The sequence below is a fragment of the Molothrus ater genome, chromosome 3 (genome assembly GCF_012460135.2).
Source record: "Molothrus ater isolate BHLD 08-10-18 breed brown headed cowbird chromosome 3, BPBGC_Mater_1.1, whole genome shotgun sequence".
Lineage (NCBI taxonomy): Eukaryota > Metazoa > Chordata > Aves > Passeriformes > Icteridae > Molothrus > Molothrus ater.
The window spans coordinates 51,882,779-51,908,849 of NC_050480.2; the positions used below are offsets into that span (position 1 = coordinate 51,882,779).

Here is a 26,071-nt window from a genome sequence, read left to right on the forward strand (position 1 = left end):
CCCTGGAGGTATTTAAAAGACATGCAGATGTGGCATTCGGGGATGAGGCTTAGTCATGGAGTTGGCAGTGCTGGGTTAACAGCTGGACTTCCAACCTAAACAATTCTGTGATTCTATTTGGTCACACCTGGTCATGACTCTCCTAATCTCTTCTACAGTTGTTTGACAGCTATTGGGACTATGAATAGACAAGCTCATCAAAAGGGAAATGAGAGTATGAAAATCACAGCATGTCTCACTGTTTGGAAGAGCTTTTTCAGTTTGAACTTTGCCTCTCAAACGCTCTGGGAATAGCCTTTTACACAAGACCTGGAAACACAGGCAGAGGTGCTCTGATAATGACTTACACCATCTGCTTTTGAAAGACTCCTAGCAGCCTTGGCAACCCCTGTAACTATTTTCTAGTCATAAAACTACACCTTCAGTGGTGACACAAAAATGTAACAGAGACATCAGCATCATCTGACCATAATAATTAAGTAATGTCATGGATCAACAGCAAGATCTTTGCTTTATATCACTTTTTATATATTTGTTAAACTGCCACTGTAGGGTCAGTTGAGGGTAGGAGGTTGACTGGGACATTCCTGTGCACCTTCCAAAGCAAAAAAAAGTCAGGAATCTCGTGTATTTTAATCAGAAACTAAAATTTTTGGAAAGCAACTGGATAATATTTTACTGCTAATTATTCAAAGATTCTGAAATACTACAGTAAACAAGTGAAATTGCTTCAAGATTACAAAGGGCAAATAAAGCCATGTCCATATTACTCCTTAACTGGCTTGCAGCAGATAGCATTCCAGCACAGTCTGTAACTTACCATGGTTTAGGAATTTACCTAAAGCCTCACTTTGACCAGGTCTGTAAGGTACCATTAAGTTGCAGCCAGGTTCTAGGATTATACAGAATAATTTGTACTAAAAAGAGCTAGACAATATGGGTAGAAAAATGCGCACACTTCTGCAGTGCATCAACCATCAACTTGAATTCATGGTGAGTAACTCAAAACAGTGCGGCTACATGCAAATCTCCCACTCCAAGCCATCTTGCATGAGTTCTCTATAGATGTTTTCTTACTTAATGCAATGAATTTACCACAAAAACTTCTGTAATATGTATAGAGTGTGAAGCCAGTCAGAGTGGATTTTCTAATATTTTAATTTTTTAATTTTCTCATTTTTCTCTTTTTGCTCCTTTTTTCCTTTTCAAACACAGAAGGTCCATAGAACTCTGTGAATTATCATCTGTTATGGGAGAAATAAGAAGTTTAAAATTTGCTTGATTGCAGCTATGATACATTAAGTTCCAGGCATCAATCTCAATCGCAGCACTTTTTCTCCAAATGGGCAATATTTTACAGTTATCGCTCTCTAAACAAAACACAATTTATTATACACACAATTTGATAGCTATGGCAGCTAGAAGCAGAAAACTCTTCTGAGGAAAAGAAGGAAGGTAAAAGCAATGTCATACTTTAAATTGACTTCATATGTTCAATGCCAGAAGACAATCATCTGTGAAATTATGTTCATACCTTGATCAAATGCAATCATACCATGTGCAGTTGAATTTGGAAGTGGAAGAAAATTATTCCCATTAGTTTACTGGTGTTCTTAATATGTTCACACAAATCCTCTTTGAATAGATGAATTAAAATAGTTAAAGCAACCCTACCTTTGCCCTTTTAATTCCAGGTCATTCTGGTAGCTTCCAATACTGCACAAATACATTTGCCTACAACCAGTTAGATAAAATTAACGGATCAAATCTTAAACTACTTCCAAAGTAAAAGGTATAAAATTAATTTTTTAAATCAAATGTTGCTATGCTGTAAACATTTTTGTCTTCATTATTAAAACAGCAAGAGATTTGAAACCTGCTTTATATTTCAGTATATACGCTTCTTTTGTTTTCCACAATTTTCTCAATAGGAGTGTGATAGCCCGTTAAAATTTTTTTTAATAGACAGCTTTTCTTCATTTTTTGTATCCTGCTAACACCATGTTGCAGATCTCAATACAAAGAGCACCAAGAAATCTTTGTAAAATTTCAGTTTGTTCAAATTTGTACATGCATAAATTTATGTGTATATATATGTGTTTATCTAAATAAATATATGTATATATCCATATGTGCATATTTGTATATATTATATAAATAAAAATAGACATATTTACTAATGCATGTGTGTTAGTGGAGCTGGTTTTATTGTCTCTCGGGTTCTGCAAACAAAATGTAAAAGGAACATCTATACTCTTTGTTTACTTTATGTATACGTAATTCACTTTATTAAAACCAAGAACCTAATTATTTCTTGGGAGCCTCCCTATGTTATCTCCTTTATCTTCAGACCCCAGTCTGCACAGGAGCTTATTTAGCTGCTGCCACTGAAACTATGATTTTGGGTTACTTTTTTTCACTTCAGCCAGGAGCTAAATTAGCAAGAGCACATCCCCCTAAGTACAGGTCCATAACCTCACTGCAAATAATGGTTTGGACACTGCCAGCTGAGACCAGCACCCTCACTAACCAGGCCTGAGGCTTTTAGACAATGGTCAAGCTGACAATTGACACAGTGTCCTCAAACACACATTGCTCAACCCATTTGCCTAGCCTGCTGCTGCCAAGAGGGCTGTTTGTGCAGGCAGCTGGCAGGAAGATGGGAGTACATCTGGCGATCCTCCGAGAGTAGGCAGGGAAAATGAAAACATCAGATCTCAGCCAAGCTCAAGATAGGATTCTAGGTAAAGCTCATGCTCTATGGGATCCAAACATGCTCTTTGGCACAATAGACTTTGGCAAAATCATCGTGAGGAACCTCCCACACTGAGTGGCCTTGGCTTCCATTCTCTCTTTGAGTGCCTACCCTACCCTGCTACGACATCCATGCATCGGGGAAAACCAATGCAGCAAGGTGCACAGTGAAGAAACTGAGGCAGAGGTACTAAGCAGACATTAAGGCCACTAAGCAGGTAGGCTACAATATGGCAAGTATCCCACTAGACCATGGCAATCACCTGAGCTGTCAAAACTATCTCCATCTCCATGGAAAGACCATGGCAGCATCAAGCCCATGGCAGAGTAACAGCCATAGTGTTGGACAGTCTCAGCAGTAGGTGAAAGCTAACTTGTCCCTGAGAAGCTGGCAACTGGGTCAGTCATGCAGGATAACAGGAGGGAAGTGGGATTTCTGTAAGCAAGAGAGTTTTGCCAGCAAGGAAAATAATCTAAGGACTCAGGGTCTGTTTACAGAGTTTTGGTTGTTACCTGCAAAATCTAAGCTAAGGCTCCCTATAAAATAAAACTAAGAGCTCAATGAGTCTGGTGTTAATAAAAAGTAGAGACTTCACTCAAGGCACTCTGAATTTAGCCCAGATAAGCTTACCAGTCTCGGACAGTTGCAGAGACAGCTTGTAAAGCACAGGATTACACAACTGTTGTTTCAGGTTGGCAGCCCCAGTGTAACACCATCACTGGCAGCTGACCATTTGTCTTGAAAAACTGAACGGGCCACCAAACCATCTCTGAGCACACACTTTCATAGCACTTCTGCTGGACATCCTGTGACCTCTCTACAAGGAAACTACCTCACTATCCCTTGTTATTGCCACATCTAGAGAGGGACTGTTTCAAGTGTCCTCTCTTCCAGTCCCTCCACTCTGGTTCTCCAGGTCTTCAGACTACCAAGAGAAAGGCAGCAGTGAAGACTTTGGTTCTCCTCAGTGAGGCAAGATCCCTCTGCACTGATGTCACTCTGCTCAGTAATTTGTCATGAGCGTGGGCTCTCTCCATACATGGCAGGCTGGAGGAGGAATGACCTCAAACTCCGCTTCTAATCCAGGGGGTGTTGCCAAAGCACAGTGTTTGAGTTTGATGCATGAAGCGCAGAGATATTTTCAGCTACTGAATCACACTTTTGGCTCCACAGCTAACTTGAACTTCTCAGTTTTGTTTGCAATTTTTCACATTTTGCGATCACCATTGACTCTCAGAAAAAGAAAAATAGGTGGTGCTTTAAAGAAAAAAAACCTGCATAATCATAAAGGTGAAGATTTTTTAAAAATATCCATTTTATTTGAGTAACTTCTATTTTATTCTCTTGCATGTGTGGAGGAGTGGAGTTAAACAGATTACTAATAGATTATGGTGCATCACTAATGTCTGGCTTCTTTATTTCACGTTCTAAATATATGCTATTAAATGCTGGCAGTGAATGTTTTCTAATGATTTTTGTGTCAACAAAAGAATGAAGGAGTCTGAAAAACAAGGCAGTGCAACAGCAGTTAGCTTGGACACAGCTACACAAGAACTTTTAGCTGTATTCCTATAGCTGCTCAAAAATATTTTGCTATACTTGCCCCATGAAACCATATTCACTTGATTACAATTCACAACCACAATTAGAAACTGGCAGTAATGAAAAAATAAAATATCATTTTACAATACAAAGGGCACAATTCTTAATTGACTTATCCTGCCCGTTATAACTGCATCCCTCTCTGTCACTGTGGCCTGAGCCTACTCTCACTGATTTGGGAGGAGAGCTCCAGCAGAAAAATTATGCAACCTCATTCACAGCTAAGCAAGTCATTTAAGCAAGTCACTTAATTCCATCTCTAATCAGTAAAGTCAATTCAGCAAAGCAAAGCATGTGCTCAAGTTAAAAGTGAATAGGTAGTGTGCATCTTTTTGAATATTGGTTTTTCACAGAGTGAGGATGTTGCACAAAACTTCCCTTGATTTACCTTTGGAGCTCATTAGGCTGGAAGAAGGTAGAATTCAGCTGTTAATCAAACTGTCACTCATGCATGTAAAGTACTAGTCTTTTTAACTCATCCATAAATCAGTTAAGCAAAACCAAATTTTAAAAAGGCCATGGGACATATCCTTGGAGTGGACATAGATATATACACGTATACATATGGATTACAGGGACCACAGAGGCAGGAGTCAACACAAAAAGTGATGTAAGAAGCTACCATAGGAAATTCTGTACATACATTGCTGATGAGCCTCACCGAGCCTTTACACAGAGTGAATTGGGAAATTATCTGCTAGAAAAAGACTGAAAAATAATGGGCATTTCGACTCTTCATTTACATTTTCCTCACGTGGCAACAAGGAAAGAGTGGGGATAATAAGCACACTACTTTGATAAGGAATGTGGGTCTTCCCTTGATGGACTGAAGTAACAGGGCAGACTCTAACACCATCTGAAACCTATTATTTTCCTTTAAATTTCTTCAGTCTTCGCAAGCATCATTAATCTAACAGAGATGACTTCCAGTAAAGCACAGATCCCCAGGAGCATTCCTTGACTGCAGACAAGTGGGAAAGGAAAAGCCTGTTGCAAAGAGCAGGGCTGGAACCAGTCATGGGGAATTTATGCCCAGCAGCAGGCTGCACCATTTGCCTGCCTCTGCCCTTCTCCCCAGATGAAGGAGCCTTATCTGCCTTTGCAGATATCAGAATCAATTACAAATACCATGGGGCTGCCCTAAACTATGCTCTGCTGCCTGAGGCTGCTTTCTGCCAAGCTCCCAAGCAAGTCCCCATAGAAAAAGGCTGTGGGGAATGTGGGGAAGGGAGCACTGAGAGCCAGGCTCTACCTGTTCTTCCACTCCTCCAGTTGCTGTCAACACACTGACTTGTTCTGTGTTTGAGATTGCAATCTGTCCCTGCCCCAAAGGTGCTGCCAACTGTACAAATGTTTTCAGAAATTAACTCCAGAAAAATACAAATTATTTGTATTTTTCATCTCTCTTTCCAGATGACACAACATGGAGCACCAAGCACAAACAAAAATGGACCAAAGAAAGCACAGAGGCATTGTGGAAAAAAACTCATTTAGTGAAGGGCTTCTCTGCCCTCTTTACAGCCATTGGGACAGTGATAATGCTGAACTGGCTGGTTGGCCACAAAAATTGGATAAATTGAGACACAGAAGAAACAAATGAAAGCAAGGAGACAAACAGCAAAAATAAGTGAGCCAAGAGATGGAAAGCAGAAATGCAAAGTCTAAACTGCAGCTGTAATTCTGCTGGTAACAGTCATATTTAAGAGTAGTTCAGTTTTGGAGAGGAAAAGAGCTTTCTTATAAAAAACCCCAGCTTGTCAGCTGAACTGCTGTGGGTTTTCCCCACGTATTTTGTGGGACAGGAAAATTATTTTTCTCCAAGCCTAGGAATGCAGAAACACTTCTAAGAAAGGGCAAAATTCTGACAACCCTCTGGTGTTCTGCTAGGACTGTTGGGAGGGGAGAGGAAGGTCACATCAATAAAATCTATAGCCACAAGTGAAAGAGCTGTGTTTTGGTTGCTGCTGGCCAGGGGTCAGTCCCTGGCACTGTTCAGAGCTCTCCCATGGTAGCACTGCTTCCTTAGTCTTTCTCCTTTACTAGCATGACCCTTACAATTAGGCAGGAAAAGGGTAGTTATTGTTGTAGCAATGTTTTTGTAGGTTTATTTGGCAGCTTTTCTAGCAGGATTTTAGTACAGTTTTGATAACATGCAAGTATGGGAAAGAAGGATTTCCACATTGGCCAAAGAAACACTTGTGGCAAGACTACCTATTTTTAACATGGTTTATTCCTAGCACTATTTCAGACACAGTATTTTCTCTCCCATCTGTTGACACAGTTGTTTTGTTCCTCTAAAGACATAGTTGTCTGTCTCTTGGAGAAAAAAACGAACACCAACACCATGAATAGTTGCAGAGAAAAACATGAGACCAAAACCCAGTCAAAGAGTGATCTGGTCAAAAGGCAACACTGGCAAAGCTTTATGACTGCAATGTACAACAATTTTTCCAATGCCTCTTAAAATTTACATCAGGTATTTCAAGTGTGACTGCAAATCTTTAAAATTCAGATCTGGTATACTCAACAACAATGATGGTTTATTGATCTAAGGGGTCTGACTGCAGAGCTGCTGTTGGAGCAATGTACCAGTCTGTTCATGAGGAGTGCAGACACAGAGTAAGGTGCAAACACTTTCTTTAATAAGGAAAGGAAAATGTAATGAGAGCACCCAGGGGAAAAACATAAACCCTGATAAAAATTAATCTGGCAAAACAGGATGAAGCATTAAGCAATCCTTCTAACACTTGGGTTGCCAGGCTGTTTTCTCTGATTTTTAGTGATTATTTTTTTGCCTCGCTGGAGTTCATGGTCATGATCTAGTAGGCAATCTGAAAACCTTATCTCCTCTCAAAGGCATTTCAGGCAGCTTGAGAGCTGGTAGGTGAGAGCAAATAAAACTGAAGCATGGCTAAGGTAGGACCTCTGCAGATCACTAAAGCACCTCTGTTCTTGTAGAACAGCCTATTTGCTGGAAAAGCTGCAATATGAAAACCTGATACATTAAAGGTCAAGACTCCAATACAGAGGAGACTCATCTGTATTGTGTTTTAATTTCTTTTTATGCTGAGAGGTGCCTAGGGTTCTGAAGAGGTGACAGAAAGATAAATCATGCATGACAAACTGGAACAGAAGACAAGGCTGTGTCCAGAATAGGATAGCTCTGCTGGTGCAGCTGTCCAAGCACACTGTACTGACAGTGTTCCCAGCACAGCCTTCCTTCGTACCAGCAAAGTTATGTTATTTGCTGGCACAGCTTTTTCTGAGGTCCATCTTCCCTCATCCAACCCACTAAAAGTGTTTCAGTAAAAGTAAAGGTTTGTTCTAAGTGTATCCACAGTGAGAAGAGCTTTTGTGTGTGTTAGAGATCAAGTCGAGGATCATGCCTCTTTATACCTTTGGCCAAGACAGCAGAGACAGCAAAAATTTGTAAAACAGGCATGTTCTTCATTTGACTGGAGTAAGAAGTCCTTTGTAAAGGCTTCAATACTGGCTTCTGCCCCCATTGGGAATCTTACCTTCTCATGCACTTCTGCAGAAATGCAGAGATAAAATGTCTCACCACATGTGCCCTTATCAGAAAGGTTATGGTATTTCCACAAGCAAAAGAAGTTTCCAGCACTCCCATGACTGACTCCAGCTCCTGCTCCACCCCCATTCTGTAGAAGGCTCACCCACCTGGCCCTGTCCCCATCAGTGAGGCTGAACCTGGGCTAAGTACTCTTCCCCAGAGCCACAGGAAGGGGGAAGCAGACAGTGGGCCTGGTGCTGCTGCCTGCTGCAGGCAAAGCCTTCTCCCAGGATGGAGAAGAGAGGACCATGATGTGCAGACACATGGGGGAAAATTATGCCAAACTAAGTGCCTGGTACTATGTGGGCAGTTTAAGAAAACAACTGATTTAAGATGCATTTTAAAAATAATTTTATTAGAAAGCTTTCAGAGCCATGTGAAAAGTTGTTTTCCAGGTGTGCTATATGGTATGACCGACTGGTCACAATCATTTAAGTGATTTAAGATTTTAAGACTGTTGTCTGTGATTTTCATAAGTGATTTTAACAGAAAGCAGAAATTAGGACCAGCAAAGGATCTGGCAGCATACTCATACACGGTTTTCAGTCTGTTAAAAGGGCTTACCTGCTTACCTGCCTTTGGTTTGATGATGTCTACAGCTGCAGCCATTGGCCACCCAGTATAATCTAATTTTTTTCTAAAACATACAAAACTCCTATTTCTGGAAGGTTGGACTTACTCCAGGCTACTATGGTTTCCATAGACAGGAAGCTTGAAAGTCTGGGATTAAAACAGCAGGAGGTTGAAAAGAAAATTGAGGACCTGGAAATAACAACTGATAGTCCTGACGCAATCATCACTGAGAACACTGCAGCTCTGAAAAATGTAATCAACAGCCTGGAGAATAATCTCAGATAAAAGTCTAGGTTTTGGAGGCCAGTGGAAAGCTCCTGCAAGGACAGTTACAAGGCAAGTTCTGGTATACTTTTCCATAAGGGTTTCAAGACTTTTTCCTCAGCGTCATGTAGGAAAACATGATACAAAAGCTCATAGCTATCCAAGCTATCCCGGCACATCTCATTTAAAGGAAAATGTTGTTGGCTAAGAGCTATGACAGCACGTCTTGCTCTAGCTATGGAAGCTGAAGGTCCTTCTGTCCCTACTTGTTCCATGCTGGCTGAAGGCTCACATTTCTACCTCATTCACTGTGAGCCCTCACTGACCTTCAACCAAAGGCAACCCAGATGGCTTTGCCTGGAGTAAGAAGCAGAGCGCTTCCACAGCTCTTCTGAGAAGTAATCTCCAGCCTGTAAGCAATGATGACCCATGGGCAGAGGGTCATCTTTAACCTGTGCAGTCCTTTGCAATTCCTGTCCACTGTCTGAGATCTGAAGCATAGATGAAAAGTTATGGAAAAGGCAAGATGGAAAGTTTAACTTGCTGCATCACTAAAGTAACAGCTGAAGAAATAAGCTTACCAGACACGCTACTGACCTTAAAGCCCCAAATAAAAATTATCTATGATGTGGTACTTGACAGAAGACTCATTTCTTCAGGGCAGACACACAGGTTTTAGCCTGAATTTTCAAAGCTCATACATGTTGTTGTAGACAAAGTACCGCTCTTGAATATCATTTTGTGATAGTCAAGACAAGAAAGAATAAAATGCAGACTCCAAATAGTGTACTAAACTCATCCCTCTCTAAATTGCTTATTTTTACTATGCCCAGAAAACTCATTAAAAAGCAATATATTTTAAGAAAAAAATTACTTTCCTCTGGAACACAAATGATAATGCAGGTGAGCAGAGCCTCCACTAAATTTGATGCCTGTGTTCCCAAAGCTAGGTGCCAGCTCAAACAGATACCATAACACTAAATGGCAGAAAGAGACTGGCTGACTTAAAGAGACTGGCAGGGATTAGGTAAACCTGGTTTCTGAGGATGTTTCATATTAACATATGGTATCTTCAAGGCCTGGTTGCCCCAGGAAACAGAGAAATGGAAAAACAGGTTTTCAGGCTACCTTTGCTTTCTCTGTGCATCCAGCTGAGCTTTGGGGCAGCTGCAAGCAAAGACTAAGGAGTATAAGGTGGCAATTTCACCAAGACTCATACCCTTAAACCCTCAAGGTTTGATTTTATGTAAGGGCTCCAGCTCAAAAATTAGTAAAACCAAAAAAATGGTGAGAGGCCACTCTGACTGTAGAAGCTCCAACCAAGGAAAAACTGCCCCAGGAAAGGAGACAAGAAAAATACACGGGACTCAAAAAATGCTTTTGGATAACAGAATCAACACATAAGGCCCAAAAAATTGTTTCTACCAGGAAAATATAATGCCACTACTAAGAAACATAAGAAATCAAGCTGAAGGCTTCTCACAAAGAATAAAAGACACAACAAACCATAGTGATCACTCAGAAATTCAGATACAATGAATGGTTAAGAGAAATGATAAGGTAGGGAAAAAAAGGACAAAACAGATCCCTACTGAATTTTACATCTCCAAAGAATTATTCGAATTCCCAGTCAAGCATTTCTAAAAATTAATATCATCATTTTTGATTCAGGCAGTTATAACAGATATATTAAAATTTAGTCAATTATGTCTCAAACCATTATTTCACTGTTCTAGAACATTTGTGACCACCATAAACTCCTTACACTACTAACTGCTTCTTGATAGAAGAGCAAGCACTCGAAGAAAAGAAGCTATTTTTTTCTGTCAGGACTACTTCATGGGAGACAAGCAGAATAACGAGATCCCAGGAAGAGGCTCCAGGCAGAGCCTGATGAACCTTGCATGACCTTAGGACACTGCTCACCACTTCTCTAAGGATTGCTTACTAATACACCAATCCTACAGCAGTTTCAAATGTGATTAAAAGAGGATAAGTAAATGGAGTCAGAATTAACTTTGCTGGGGCTACTTCATTTCTTTCATTCTGACAAGTCAAAGAAATTCTTAACTTGAACAGCAGATGTAGGTTTTGGCACTTATGTTCCAATGCTTTTCATACCATTTCATAACAGCTAGTCCTGGCAATGAGCAATGAAGTCCTCAGTGGGTTTGCAGATCATCACAGCAACATGATTGGAAAACTTGATCCAAATATCATAAAAGTCAGTGGAACCTGGATTGAGACCAAAGAGAAATGCTCTTCCGTGCCAGGTGTGATTAACTATACATCATGTTGCTCCTGTGGATGAAAGTCAATCTTTACCCTTGCACTAATTTTAATTAACAGCAGAGCCTGCTTTTGAACAATGAAATGTCATGAAAGAAAACATAACCTGGCATAGAGGAACTGTGTCTTCAATTAAAAATTCCACTGACTACAGTCACTGCTGGGTAAGACTATCACACCATTACTTAAGGGTGTGCACATACATAAGAACACACACAGCTTACTGATCTGTAAGTCCTCTAAACCCTTCCCTGGAAACTTGCACCACGACAGACATTTGTAGCAGGACAGATGTAGCTCATGTGGTCATGGGGACACAGATTGCATCTCACCTCCCATGTGAGATTATTCTCTAAAATGCTAGACATTTCCTATCTTTAAAATATGGAGAAATTCCTGTGAAAAAAAAAGTGTAATTCTGAGGAAAAACCCAAATGTTTTAAGTATAGCCTAAATATTTATAAGATTTTATTTTTAATACCAATTTCCAGAGATTATCCACAACACAAACACACTGTATTATGTATTGTAATACATAATTTATGTAATAATTATTTGGCATTTTACATCTGCAATAAATGCAAAGTAATATTGGTCATATTTTTATCTTACATGCAGAGGGCTTTTTTGCCAATAGGGCTGTAATAATTCACATACCAACCGGAAGAACAAGTCAGTCTGACAAGAGTTGAATCAGAAGAGAACAAAAATCACAGAAACATTTAGGATGGAAGCCGCCTCTAAAGCCACCTAGGGTCATCCTAGGCCACCTATAATAGTCACTAACCTAGTCTAGCTGTGACTGACCCCACACCCTCCCGTGGCAGTTTGCTCCAATGACCTAAATGTTGTATAGTAGTAACCCCTTTCCAGTATTGAACAGTCTAGAGCAAAGTACTCCATGCTGTAGTTTAACCACAGTATTTCACCCCAATTTCTCTTCAGCAACATATGAAAAGATCTTGCCTTTTCATTCCAGCCCTTGCAGATACATATGTGCACCCAAAGCTCTCACTTAGTCTTTCTCCAGGCCCAATGTACCTAGATTTGTTCTCTCAAACACGCTTTCAGCTTGACTTTAGGTTTTCCATCTTCCTGAAGAGTCCTGTGAACTCAAGTTGCCCTTTAGCTCTTTGATTTTGTGGACTGAAGAGGATTTTAAATATTTGCACCAAGTCTAGCTAGGAATTTAATTTATGAGGCTTGAAGTTAAAAATATATCATTGCACAACTCCCTGCTTTCTAGTGGCATTTGTTCTTTCAAATTTAATATTGTTGTCCCAAGAGATACCTCAAGAAAATCCCACATACAAGATCAATACTCATATTAATTAAATAGCTGGAATTTAATACTGCTCTTCTTCAGCATGTGCCCTGTAATTCCAGAGAACTTCCACCCAAACACCAGCCAGGAGTGTTACCTCCCTCCATAAACTTATGTCACCCCCATTAGGGATTGCTCAGAATGAAGCCACATCAGCACCAAGATTACCTGAACATTTGCACAGAACATCTGGAGGCTATTGAGGCCATACTAAATTCCAGTAGCAGGAACTTAAAAGCTACTTCTGCTATTCCTGGTCTGCAATCATGGCCCATATGCTTTGATTTTTAAGTAACACCCCTCACCTCTTACATGTGACACACCTGTGCTCCCAACACAGTGGAGGTCCAGGAGCAGAGGAGAAGCTGGTGACCTCCTCATGCTTCCAGAGAGTCTTCAGCTGAGCTGCCTGGAGTCACACGCTGTGTGTGCAAGGCACGTGCCACCAAACATCCACCTGTCCCACCTCTGCCAGTGCCCAACACAGATCCCTCTGAGTGATGTCTGAGCATCCCATAAAGACAGACTGGGGTGGTCAAGCTCTCCATCTGTGGCAGAACACCTGTGCTGCTTTTGATACCTGAGAAAATGCAATTTCCACAACTGTGGATTTAAAAATCAGCATTCATTTTGCATATCATTGTATCATATATCTGGGACTTTAAATCAATTATCTGCCTGTAGCATAAAACAAGTCTATTTTCCCATAGAAAATACATGCCTAAAGTGCTGAAGACACATGAAGAGGGGACTTATTTTCTCTGTTTAGACACAAAAATTGGCAGAGTGCATCTGAACGACTCTGCTCCACTATTACTTCAAAGGGCTGCAATAAAGACTCATCCAACTTGTTTTCAGAATCAACACGTGGAAGGTTTGGGTTTCCTAGTTTTTCACTGTTTCAACAAAGAGAGGACACCAGTGGTGGGACTGCCTTTGCCTAGTGCCAGCATGAGAAGCTGAAAACAGATTACAATATCATGGCATGAGCAATTTCTATATTAAAGAGAGAGTTGTAAACTGATACAAACAGACAAGCATTAAGTTTTCCAACATGCAGCTCAAAAGACAGGCTTATTGACCATAAAATGAATTATATAACCCAACTTGTATTATGTCATCTGAGACCTTGGTTAGGCCACTAACTTTGATATATATATATATGATATATATCATATATATAATTATTTCCCCCAGAAAACTGTCAAGTTACTTTCCTTATATAACACTGCTGCAGTGCTAACCTGAAGCATAATGACTGTGCTCATTATAGGGTTATTATGAGTTCTGAGATGAAGAGCTGTCAATAATTTAATTTTCTCCATATAAGGTAAAACGCTGCCTGTTGAAAAGGGAATCCCAATTATATCTGTTTTAAACATTAATTCCAGTAATAAACAGATTAACAGCAGTAACCACAGGTCCCCCTCTAGCAAGACATGCAAGCCTGTAACTCAGGGGGTGTGTGGGACAAGGAAAAGGGATGCTGCAACCTCAGCTGCTGGACCTGGCCTTAGTGTGCAATCCTCTTCATCCTTGTACTGAAGAAGATGGTACACAATCCTGCAGTGCTTATGGCCAAACAGACTCAATGTTTTTTTTGTATAAAACATATAATACCTATACAAAGTAAATCTTCTGATAATTCAGTCTGGCCCTTTTTTGGTCATTTTTGCTGTCAATTCAGTTCAGCCTATTAAAGACTGAAGTGAAAAGAAATGGTCTTCAGTGAGGATTTATATTCCAATCACATAATCTCAATTTCTTTCAGAAAAAGAGCTATTGGCCTGGTTCTTCAGTTTTCAGGTAAGTGAGGTCCATCTTTCAGATGCTGCCCTTATGTTGTGATTAGGTTTGGCCAATGACTTCCTGTTTAATATACTGCAAGATAAACTGATACTGTGCACTCAGGTTCCAAATGTGTTAAATCAATTTGATAATGACAGACCAAGTAAGTAAGTCTCTACCTGTCCATTTATACAGTAGTGGGTGTTTTGGTCATCTTTTCTTTTAAAGACCTGTGATTTAAAGGTCTTTTAAAGGCCCCATCTCTAGTGAACCACCTTTTGTTGCTACAAGTTCTTGCAGTAAAAAAGCATAGGTGTTCCTTTCCAAGGATTCCATTGTATCCCTCACTATCAATATCCAATTGAGTTGCAAAGCATACTCTGGACTCTGTCAAACTCCTTGCTGGGGCTTGCCCTGGTTTGTTACTGATGTTTGCCTGCACTGGTATTCCCAAGAACCAGCTGGGCTGCGTTCAGTGCAGGCCGATGGATCAGCCGGAGATCATGGACTGCTGCAGTGCTTGCAGCAGCTGCCTCTGCCTGCTCAGTCTCTCTCTCCCCTAAGGCCTGCAGTCTGCTTCAGTGCAGCCAGGGCTCAGGGCTGATGGACTAGACCCCCCTGCTATCTAAAAGAGAGGTTTCAATGACCGATGTTCAGGTGTAAAGGTCACTGAGGATGAAATTAAAATCTTGGGAACAACATGGAATGCAGGCAAGTTTATTTCGGTGTACGTGTGTTACCAGAGTTTTAAATTTTTAACAAACTAGCAAAAGAGAAGAAATCCTGACTTTAGGGCTTCTGTTCCATCTAGTTCATCTGCCTGCTCCAGGCAGTTCACCTAATGCAGCAAAGTACAAACCAGCCATAGTGAGACAGCCCTGTTTCACAAGCTCACTGAAATGCAGTTCCATTTCTAGGGCTCAGCCCACAGTCTGCCACCTTACAGAGCCTCCTCCTGACCCCAGCCCTGCAGGGTGAGCCAGCATTCCATCCCCTCCACTGTCAGACAAGTGACACAGATTTGCAGCTGGAGGTGAGAGAACAGCTGCAAAGAAAGTGCAAACCTTGTCACGTCCACACTGTCCCTACATATCCCTGCCCTCTCCTAGTGGCACTCACAGCCTGCCTGCCCTTTTGGGCTCAGCCCCGACTTCCAGTGGCCCCCAAGCCACTGGGACCGGCACAGGCTCCACTCCCTGCCTGAGATGCTGAGAAGCGACGACCAAGAGTCTGCTCCTGCACAATCCACCCCAAACCATAATTCTAAATGTATCTTCAATTCTACTCATGTATTTATAGGCCCTTGCATGGGGACAAATTATGCTTTCAAAAATATTACAGGAAAATGCTGCAAGTGGTTGTCATAAAAAACCCCCATCATAATTTCATTAAAAATTAACAAAAAGAAAGCATTAGTGTTTTCCTGCCAACTGGGGGTTGGGGGGTATCTCACATTATTAAATTGAGAAGGCCAGCAATGGAAAGCCTTTTTAGATTGGTGTTTCCATTCCTTCCTCTTTTGCTTGGTTCAAAAGTCCTGCATAATTAATACTGTAGTACTTAATAAATGCTTATGAACCTACTACCTCTCTGCTTTTTCCATTTAATTAGGTGATTGACTTCAGGCATACTATAAATTATAATGACAATTTAATTACTTTTTTAATGTGCACACTTAAAAGATTTATAAACAGAAATAGGGTAATACAGTGCACTCAAAATTAGAAATACCATGAACTGGAGAACAGCACAAAGTAATGACATCTAAAGTATCTCCTCAGTGGCTGAGCAGCTGCAGTGACTGGGAGGTAGGGTATTTAAAGTGTCTGGTACAAGCACAGAAAACTGTATATTTCTGTCCAAATGCCCACATACACAGCTTTTAACTTTTCCTTCCAGCATTTGCACATCCCACTTGACTTCATCGCAGAAACACAAAGGAGTTCCAAGGACAAGTCAGGCTGTGTACTGCAGTGTCTCTTAGGTCAAGCATTCACAAGAAGTGGAAGACCCTTTCTCTTCTTTTAAACAAATCATAAAACTTCTGCATCACTTCATCGTAATACAGTCATTGTTAAAATTTGCAGGGGGCCAAAAATCTCTTACAATATTCCAGCTGATGCAGGCAAACTGCCAAAGAGCATGGATTCCATCATCTCATGAACAGACCCTTCCTAGTCAGGAGGCAGAAATGTCTGAGAATATTTCCCACCACATCCTACAACTATCCAAGTTAACTCTTCTGATATTGTTGTTATGCCATCTAGGACTCATTCTCCTGTCACTTACAGGAATTAAAAGCTAAGAGGATTGCATATATAACAAATCAAGTAAGAATCAGATCCTTCAAACTAGTGCTCAAAAAAAAAATTGCTAAACTAAAAATTATCTTTTTAAATTTAAATAGTTTAAGATAATAAAAGATCTGTTAACCTACTTAGTTAATCTACCTAAATGTCCAGACATTCCCAAGCCCTGGTTGGTCATTACAAAGAAAGCTATATTTTTTTACAAGTTACCTATCACCAACAGAGAGAGATGATAGCATTTGTTTTAAATCACACAGTATGCTACAGTGGTGAAAATTTCTCATGTAAAAAAGTCATTAAAATTTGGTCTAGAGGAGACGCTTTCCCATCTGGGAGCTGAATCTGGTTTGGTGTGACTATTCCTGTCTGTTAATTTAGCAGTACAAAGTATAACTCTACATTCTTAGCATACTTACTGGGAATGCTGGCATCTCTGTAACCAGAAATGCTTACAGAGAGGAAAAAAAAAAAAGACTGGGCAATTCACAGTGTGCTAGAAAAATTATGGGCAATTCCACGTTTTAAGCATCATCTATCAACAGTGTTGAATAGTCAAAAGGGGAATAAATTTGAATGCATTGCCAAGGCAAATGCTGTGATAATTGTATCTGCTTCTCCTTTTCAGAAAAAAAATCCCAGACGCTCATCTCATTTGCACCCAGTAGAAGCTGAGTGGAAAGCATATTAATCCCACAGCTTCATCGTGGCTGCCTGTCCACCTTGGCCAGCACAGAGCAGGACCAGAAAAGGTACAGGTAAAATAAAAAACACCAGGAGGCTGAGCAGCGTGGTGAATCACAGGGAGCTGCTTTGTCTGCAGCTTCCGCTCTCTGAGGAACTGTGCAGGGCTGAAACAATGGCTCTCCCATGGAGCTGCATCTCATCTACCTCATCTGCAGCCAGTGATGAATGATGGGTCAAGAGGGCAGCAGACTTTGGGTGCACAACCCTGAAATACTTTATCAAAGATGGCAAAAGGCCATGTGCTTCAATAACACAGCAAATACTTCCTTTTGCTGTATAGCAGACAAATTCCTTCCTCTCTGCTGGCTCAATCTGAAGCTTTTTGGTTCACAGCTCAGAGTGTGTGCAAGTTTTACATTCACAAAACATACACGTAAAAAAGCTTCAGTTTTATTCCTGAGACCATTCAACTGTAAACATTCTCACAGAAATGGAAAGTCCCTCCTATCCGTGCTGAAATCCTATGCTTTCAAAAATACGTAATTCTAGGGATTGTGCAGCTTATAGACAATAAAAGAAGGCCTGTTTTACTTATTTTTAAAAGAGAAACTGAACAGTAAGAATTGAAAAAATTTTAAAACTGTAGCCCATCCAAACTTTTCATACTTGGGTTTCCTGAAAGAAAAACATACTGATTTGATAGAAATTAAAAGTTCAATAAAATAAAAAAAAATTGTCCCTGGTTTAAATGAAGATAAATGAAAATAATAGGCCTTGTGATATAACAAGATACTTCAATACTGAAGTTTGACAGTATTTTGCTAGTCGATGAGTTGGAATACCTTCATGACATAAAAAATATGCAAAATAAAGCGGAAGCAACATTTTAAATGTTCTGAAGTAAGATGTCTTACTGCTTAAGAGTTGTCAAGGTTTTGTCCCAGTTAGAGGAGAGGTGAAGTATTTCAGAACCTTCTGCCATCTAAATTTTCTTTCAACCACTTTTGTCTTCTGTTCCTCCTTAGCCGTTTCTTTGTATTTTTATTCCTCTAGTTATCTTTAAAATTTCATCTAACTGCTCTGAATTTGACAACAAAACTCAATGTTCCAACAGGACAGAAAGCTGTGGGCTCATGTTTGGTTTCTAAAGGAAGTGGCAGAAAGCAATCTTGGAAAAAAACTCCAAATCAGCTGTGATCATTTCAGCTCCCTTACGAAAAACATCAGCAACAGAAGAAGCCCACTTGGGTTCCTGCCCACCCAGCACCAGAAGCTGAGGTAACTTTGGGATCATTGTTTAATGGCAACAACACTTAGTCCTGGATCATAACTTTCCTATTTTGGAGGCTTTGAGGAGTTGGTTGACACCAAAACACCGATGTGAGCAGTGCCACGTGGGCAGTGAGGCAGTGAGCTGTGCCATCCCACCACCCATCCTGCAGTGTCATGGGAATCCTGAGCCTTTCACCTCCAGACGCATTAGGGCAGAAGAAATGGGTGCTTTCCCTCCCAAAGATCTTACATCATTTTACACTACTGCAATGGATTTGCATAATTTCAATCAAACAATGTGTTAAAAATCTTACCAAAGGTTTTGAATTTAAACACTTCAGAACTGAACAAAGTAAATGGTGCTTATGGTCAGAAAATGGAAGGTCTTGCAGTGGCGGTATTTCAACTTCCCTGTAGCCCTGCTGAACCAATTACAAGCAGGCCTGACATCTCTACTTCAGTCAAATGAAAATTTCAGATTAAAAAATGAATTATTTTAATTGATAGCCATACTGAAAAGTTTCTAAAACAATAATACCTTTTACACAACCACTGCTGCCCAAAAAGCAAATCAGCACAGAAGTAACTCACCCTCTGAGTATTTTCATTCCTTTTCAGAGTGTGAAACTAAGATTGGCACCAAACTGCATCACCTTTTTAATGCATTTTCCATCCAAACTGAGAGGCACTTGAGGAACCACAGTGATGTCCCAGAGAAAACACATTCAATATAGCTTTTCTGCTACACCCACCTTCAGTTCATGGCCCAGCACTCTGCTCCCATTAGTCATCCAGGTGAGGAGAAGCTGACAGCTGGGGGAGGGAAGAGATTGGGAGCCATATGGAGCTACAGTCAATTTTTGGTATGTATTTGTGAATAGATACAAAAGAGATAAATTCTGGCATGCATAAATTCATATTTTATCAATACATATTTTGGTACTTATTGTCAAAGCAATTTATTCCAAAATCAGTTTTTAAAAATGTACAGCAGTTTAAAGAAAATTCCAATCCTGACTTATTTCTTGCCACAAATCCAGGATCCCAATGGCATGAAGCAGGAGGCAGAATCCCACTCAACAGGGTTTACCTCATGATGCCAAAAGGGAAAGTGGTGCAAATAACCAAGAACCCAAGAGAGAGATTCTCCATGTCCCTGCTCCTTGGGAATGGGGATGCTCGAGCAGGGGTGGGCAATCAGCTTTGGCACAAGGAAGCATTGAGGCTCCACATCTGAGCTGCTCACACAGAGGGCAAGGAGAGCTGATGGTTTTGCATGCAGCATCTTGTAATAACAAAGGTTATCAAAATTACAAGATTCACTAGATTGGGTGCCTGTAATTGCTTGCTGCACCTACAAATGTTTAGTTTCACTTCTCAGACTTATTCAAATAATCCAGCCCCCATGGGCCTGCAAACCTGAGCTGCAAGTCTGAATACGGAAGGGGATTTATTAAAAGACTGCTGGTTCATCTGACCATGACAGAATGCTAAAAAATGAAAAAGTAATGAAACACACAGAACATTTCTGAGCCCCTGATTATGTTTGGCTTGGATCCAGTGGACACGTTTGATATCCACTGGCTCCCCTATTACAGACTGTTATCTCCCCAAACTTTGATCTAAGGCCACTGCAAGAGCAGAGGAGAGAAAGTATCTGTGAGAGTCACTTATTCCATTAGTCAGAAATCAAAAATCAAAAGAGCCACTTGAAACACTAACAGAATGCAAAAATTCATCACTTCCTTCAGAGAAGGACAAAAGACCTTATTTGTAATTGTTGATTGGAACATGTACCATGGCAGAAAATTTCTGGACTCTATTACCAGCTCTTAAATAGTTCTGTGGCTGGACTCCAGCAAATGGTTTGAATTTTTTATGCATTTTCAAAATCGTAATAAAAAACACATACCCACCTCACAGAATAGAGGCTTCATCAATGTTCCTAACTCACTCTCAGCTTCTTAAGTAGACAGTCCTGCAAAAGTGCAGAGCACCATTATTTAGATTTGATTTAATGTTGTTTTTTTTTTAATAATCCTGTCTATTACTTTGTTGGGTTTTTATTAAGTATTTTTCAGGTAGGAACAATTTTGGATGCAAAATCAGCATCTCTGCCTGGAGACTAGCCTCAGGCCTCTGCCTCATGCATATGTGTACATCATATTCCTACATCTTCCACAAAACAGAAAGTGAGTCTGTGAACAGGTCAGTAGGATAAGACAAGCAATGTACAGATCTAAATCTGAATGCAGAACAAACAAAAAAAAAGGGGGTGTTTTCAAGAACAAAACTCTTTCCTAAGAACTTCATTTCTTCATGGTCACACAGTCTGGGTGCAATGTGTAAAAAATGGTTTCTGAGGCACTGTGGTGTCTTCTGAATCACTGCCATTACCCGAGAAAACCCCAGGAAGTGGTTTGGATGAGAAGCTGGACCCAGCTTGCGTAGGTATCAGCTGATGTCAGAATACACACAGCACAAAGCCCTAACAATATGGACATTGTGAAACTGGGAATAACCTTCTCTTATCTCCTGCAGTTGGGGAAATCATTTCTAACCCAGTGACTACAGAGCTTAGCAATAAGTCAAACAGTTAATTATTCACTATCCTTCCTAATTAATCTTCATTTCAGGCTAAATCTTTGTATGCCCATAAAAACACGAAGATCTCCAGTGAGGGAAACAACAGCATGAGCTTTTGGACCTCCTTCTGCAAAGCAATTCGTTTTTCCATAAACAGTTACTATTAAGCAAGGACAAAGCAACAAACCAGACAGCCATCTGTGTAAACCAATTTAAAAGGATGGTGACCTCATAACATTTTTCAAACTAACGCTCTCCATTTAACTTCTGCCACCCCGTCCTGCCCCAGCAGATGCTGGGTTCGAGCAGGTCCTCGGGTGAGCACGGTGCTCTCGCTTCAGGGAAAGCTGGTGCTTTAAAGCCGCAGTGATTTCAAACCCGTGAAAAGAGCATGTCAATGAAAATACCTCGGCATATATGGAAGCAGGGTAACCTTAGTGGCTGCCCACGCTCCCAGAGGGTGTTGCCACAAAGGTCTGTGCTATGTTTGCCAGCTGAGCTTCCTAGAGGTATGAGGTCAAGCGAGCACAAAGGTTCAGGCCACCGATGGTAACACAATCCCTGCTGAACTGTGTTCTTTCTTACGACCCAGAGAGAAGCCAGAACAAGCACAGATGGCAACCACATTAGAAAAGAAGGCAAACTTGATAGCCTTAGATCCACACTTATGGATCCAGATACAGCACGGATATGCTGTGTGTGCCCAGGATGGCCACAGCACCCCTGGCTCATTCTGCCTATTTAGATTTGAATCCAATGAAGCTTCAGGCAAAATATGCAAAATAAAATCCCAAGTAGAACACCTACAAAGAAACACCCAAGGATATATCTTGCACAAGGTCACTTGCAGAACTGTCCTTTATTCCATTTACTAAAGTCAGTTACAGCCACACAAGAGCTGAGAGCAGAGTGCATCAGATGATGGTGACATCAGACCATTGGTAGCACAACAGAAGGAAGTGCACAAACTCATTTACAAGGGCATGTGGACTACAAACATTTCAGTATCAAAGAAGGTAAATGAAAAAATGTATATTCTGTATAGTCTCTTTATATTTCCAAACATCAGAACAACATAACAGCATATAAACTGTATTTCAAGTGGTGGAAGAAGTGTGCGCTTCTCCATTATATAAAGATGGTGTTTCTAATCTACATTATGCAGACACGGTAAAAATTACCTTCCACAATGCCAAGGATTGTTACATGGCCTCTTTTTTCTTTAACTTGCATTTTCAAAGAGTCGTTACTTTACTGCCACAGCGCCTGATGTTTGTGTGCCTGGTATTTGTGTTTGCTTTAAAATAATGGCTGTGAGGTGAAGGTAACTTGCCCTTCTGACCCAGTGCGTAATTGTACAACTGTTTGTGCAGTAATAACCCACAGTACACATAAAGTGACAGTTCTCTAATTGGCATTTGCTGAACACAAGGGCACCCTCTGCAAACACAGTGGCTTTTTTTATTGGCAACCTCTTTAATTATTTCACTCTTCTAACACAGAATCTCCTTTCTGTCATTAGAGAAGAACAAAACGTTCCTCACCACAGCCACAGTAATACTATATATTTCTTAATACGTATCACTGAATACTATTAAAGATTAGCTTTAAAAGACAGAGTAGTATTAACAGCTGTCCTGGGAATTTGTTCCAGAAAACGGAACACTTCTGACCTTTGAGTCCTATGTTTCAGTGCCTTTTTGAGATGCTTCAGAACAAAAGTTCAAGTGGCATCTCCTTTCAGTTTGTCTCATCTTGTTGCATGTTAAAAGTGAGGACAGAAATCCAAGAGAAGCCTGGCTGGTGCTGCTTTCCCTTGCCTTCAGTTCTGCTGTGTCAGCTGATGCTGGCACATGCAGCATATTTCTCTGCTTCCTTTGGTTTTGTCTTTCCTTGGTCACTGCTTTGAGTCCCCACCCAGCCATCTCCACAGCTCTCCTGTCACTGCCATGTTATGTAAAAACTCAGAAATGGCTTAGGAAACATTTAAATCTGTGCTATCTTGGCAAGCAGCTAATCCTTGAAGCAAATGCTACTTACACAACAGAGTGCCTGCATTTCCTACCCTGGCGTGGAGATGTCATGCCTCATCTCCTAAGGCTGGAAGAAATGCACAGCGCTTCATAAAATAGCTCTGACTTTCCATTTCTACTATATAAGCATCTTGTTATCTGTTTTTATAGGGAGGGAAAATGGGAAAGGGAATTCCTGGAAGAGATTACAATTGTCAAACTGGCTTTTGATATCTGTTAAACAGCTGAAGCATTAATTTTTTGGCGGCACTGTTAAAAGCCTATGAGAGCTTCCTGACTGAAGTGGAGGAAATAGTACATTTAGTTCAACTACAAGCTGTACTTTTTAAAAAATCCATATGAAAACAGACTCATTATTCATTTTTCTGTTAATATGTGGTTTTGCCCTGCAGTTTCAGTAATATTTTTTGTAAGACCTGGCAGTCTCAAAAAAGAACTGTAACTTAGAGCTAATGTTTTAATAAATTCTTGTTTATACTATAGTCAAACCAGAACAAACAAAATACAGCTACAAATGACATTTTTATAGGAAGTCAAGAAAAAGATTCATGTGTCTGAATATTTTAGTTACAGTGTGGTAGGCATGACTATTATTTCCTGTAAAGCCAAATTGTATTTTTAAGGAACTGGAAGAAGGCTACCCTGGGAATAGAACATGGATATGACTTGGGCCTCTAAAGAGCAGCTGGATAAAAATACCTTACAGTTTAATGCAAAACTCCCATCAAGTATTCCGAGAATTTTACAATGGACCAATGGCAAGATATGGCCATGAGAAATGTCTGGAGTCTTCAAAATACCACCATGCTGGATTACTGCAAATGCCTCCCTCTGTGGTTAAACTGATGAAAAATTTCACAAAGAAGGTTTGCAGTGAGATAGGCAAGAAAATGACCATTTTTAAAAGGTGATCTTAGAATCCCAGAAATTAGATCAAAACGGAAATTACCGAAGTCTATTAGATCATATTGTATCTAAGTAAGAAAAATCTATGTAGTATATTTTTCAGCATTTTGTCCAGTTCACTTTTTAGTTGCTCCAACTAATCAGGTCCTCTAGTTTCCATCAAGAGAACAGACTTCCACCATAATGTTTTTTTTTCCTAGTAGTTAAACTAATGCTCCTTTTGCTCATTTGCATCATTCTACTACTTCAGACCTCTTTGAGACATTCCCTTCCAGGTGATCTTGTCTCTGATACCACTATGATATCTAATTTAATAGAAATCAAGGTATAAAATGCTAAACTAAAAACAGCAACTGACCTTCTGATATGCAGCCTTGCCCCTCTGTAACCAGCAACAAGCTCCTGCTTGCATGAGACTGAGCTCCTATACAAGAGCCAAGAGGGTGGAAAAGTCTTGCTTGCTTCTAAAGACAGGCTGTATTTCATCAGTGCATGGCTCTGAGCTTTATGGAGAATGGAGAGCTAACAGCAAAGTAGCCTCAAAAGGCTCCTATTTTCTTTAGTCAATGTGATGCTCCATGATTTGGTTAGACTGAGAAAATTTGGTTACTATCACTTTTCCCTGCATGTTAGTGAAAGGGGGTTTAATAAGTTTTCTGTTTCTTAGTTGTAATAACCCCTTTTTATTCCCAAATTGCAGACTTCCAGATTAGGATGTCTGGCTGGCCTGTGTCTAAAGAAATAAAATTCCTTGAAGGAGAGAAAGGAGTTTCACACTGCAGATTGTTATCCTACCTCCCAAGCAAGGGACAGAAGATGTCATGACCTCATGGACTGATTTTGTATCTCCTCTGTCCCTGAACAAAGATGGTTCCAAGCAGCACACAGAGAAATCCCCAAACATTCATTCATATCACAACCCAAAAGAATAAATAAGTGTGCAAGAAGAAAAGAGAGTCCATCCTTGAGGATGCTGGAATAAGTTTGTGAAAAAAAATGAATAACTGGTAAGGAACTTAATTTTTTAACTTAGTTGTTACTATTTTTAGCTAGCAGGGTAGCAACTGGCAATTATACTTGAGAAAGACTGGTTGAGTTTTTGGAAAACTCCTCAAATGCTAAAGGCCTGTCTACAGAGGGACAAAGTCATGTCATGAAACTAGAGACACTTGGCAAACTCCTCAGCAATTTTGAATAAGTACCTTGTACTGCCCTTGTGTTATTAGCTATTGCAGTATCATGTAAATCCTTCATGACAGTGCCATTTTTGAAGTGCCGCTGTACCATCAGGTGTCCTGACATTATCAAGGCTCCTGGGGATGTCAGTGTGTGGTGTCTATCTCTTTCTTCCCTCCTTTACAGTAAGTTTCCAAGCCAAGATATGCAAAAGGCCAGGATGTGACTCAGAAAAAATGTAATTTGGCTTAGAAAGAAGCTTCTTCCCTCACTGTCTCCTTGGAGTCCAGGACCTCTTTATCCAGGATAACCCTGTCCATTAGCCACTCCTGTCTCAGGATGCACACCTGGCTTTTCATCTGAGAACGGTGGCTGGTAGGGAGTGCTGGTGCCTGCAAGCAGATGGACAGGGAGCCTGGGCTGAGTCACTGGAAGCTCACCACTTGTTGAGCTGTTTGAGGTCCTGCAGGAAAAATGCTCACTTTATGACACTAAAGAGAAATACTTCCAAGAGCAAAAATTGCTAGAAGAACTACTGCTCCGTGTAGATATAGGAAACGAGACCAGGAAAAGACTTTGCCACAGTTTACAGGAGTTGGTGCCAAACTACTGACATAAAGGAGGTACCTTCCTGTCTGCCACAGTACACAGCCTTCACCTGCAGTATATTCCTTCTCTCTTCTGCCCACGTGCCGACAAACAGGTGGATTTAATGGATTTAATCTAAATTAACTGTTTGATGCCAGGGTAACATTTATAAATCTATGAAATTACTGACAACCTAGTCCTGGATCTCCAACAATCTTATTAAAGACACTAACCACTTGCAGGGAGGACTGAGCTGATGACTAGAGGTCTCAGGACCAGGTTATCAGGCACAGAACACACAGGAAGAGCTGAAGTGTATCTCACTCCATTCACTCACATTACTGTATACAC

At 40.4% G+C, this 26,071-nt stretch overlaps 1 protein-coding gene across 6 annotated transcripts in view; it reads right to left on the reverse strand.

Annotated features, from left to right (window-relative positions):
• The window catches only part of HIVEP2 (HIVEP zinc finger 2), a 136,768-nt gene that overhangs the window by 55,454 nt on the left and 55,243 nt on the right, over nt 1-26,071 (reverse strand). For 2 of the 6 annotated variants that reach the window (XM_054514414.1, XM_036380977.2), the window contains 2 exons: nt 20,348-20,409; nt 19,184-19,244 (listed from right to left, as the gene is read on the reverse strand). The exons of 2 other annotated variants lie outside the window; for them this stretch is intronic. The gene's annotated coding sequence lies outside the window, so the exon portion shown is untranslated. The remainder of the gene's footprint in view (nt 1-19,183; nt 19,245-20,347; nt 20,410-26,071) is intronic. 2 more of the 6 variants (XM_036380975.2, XM_036380978.2) reach the window with 1 other exon arrangement.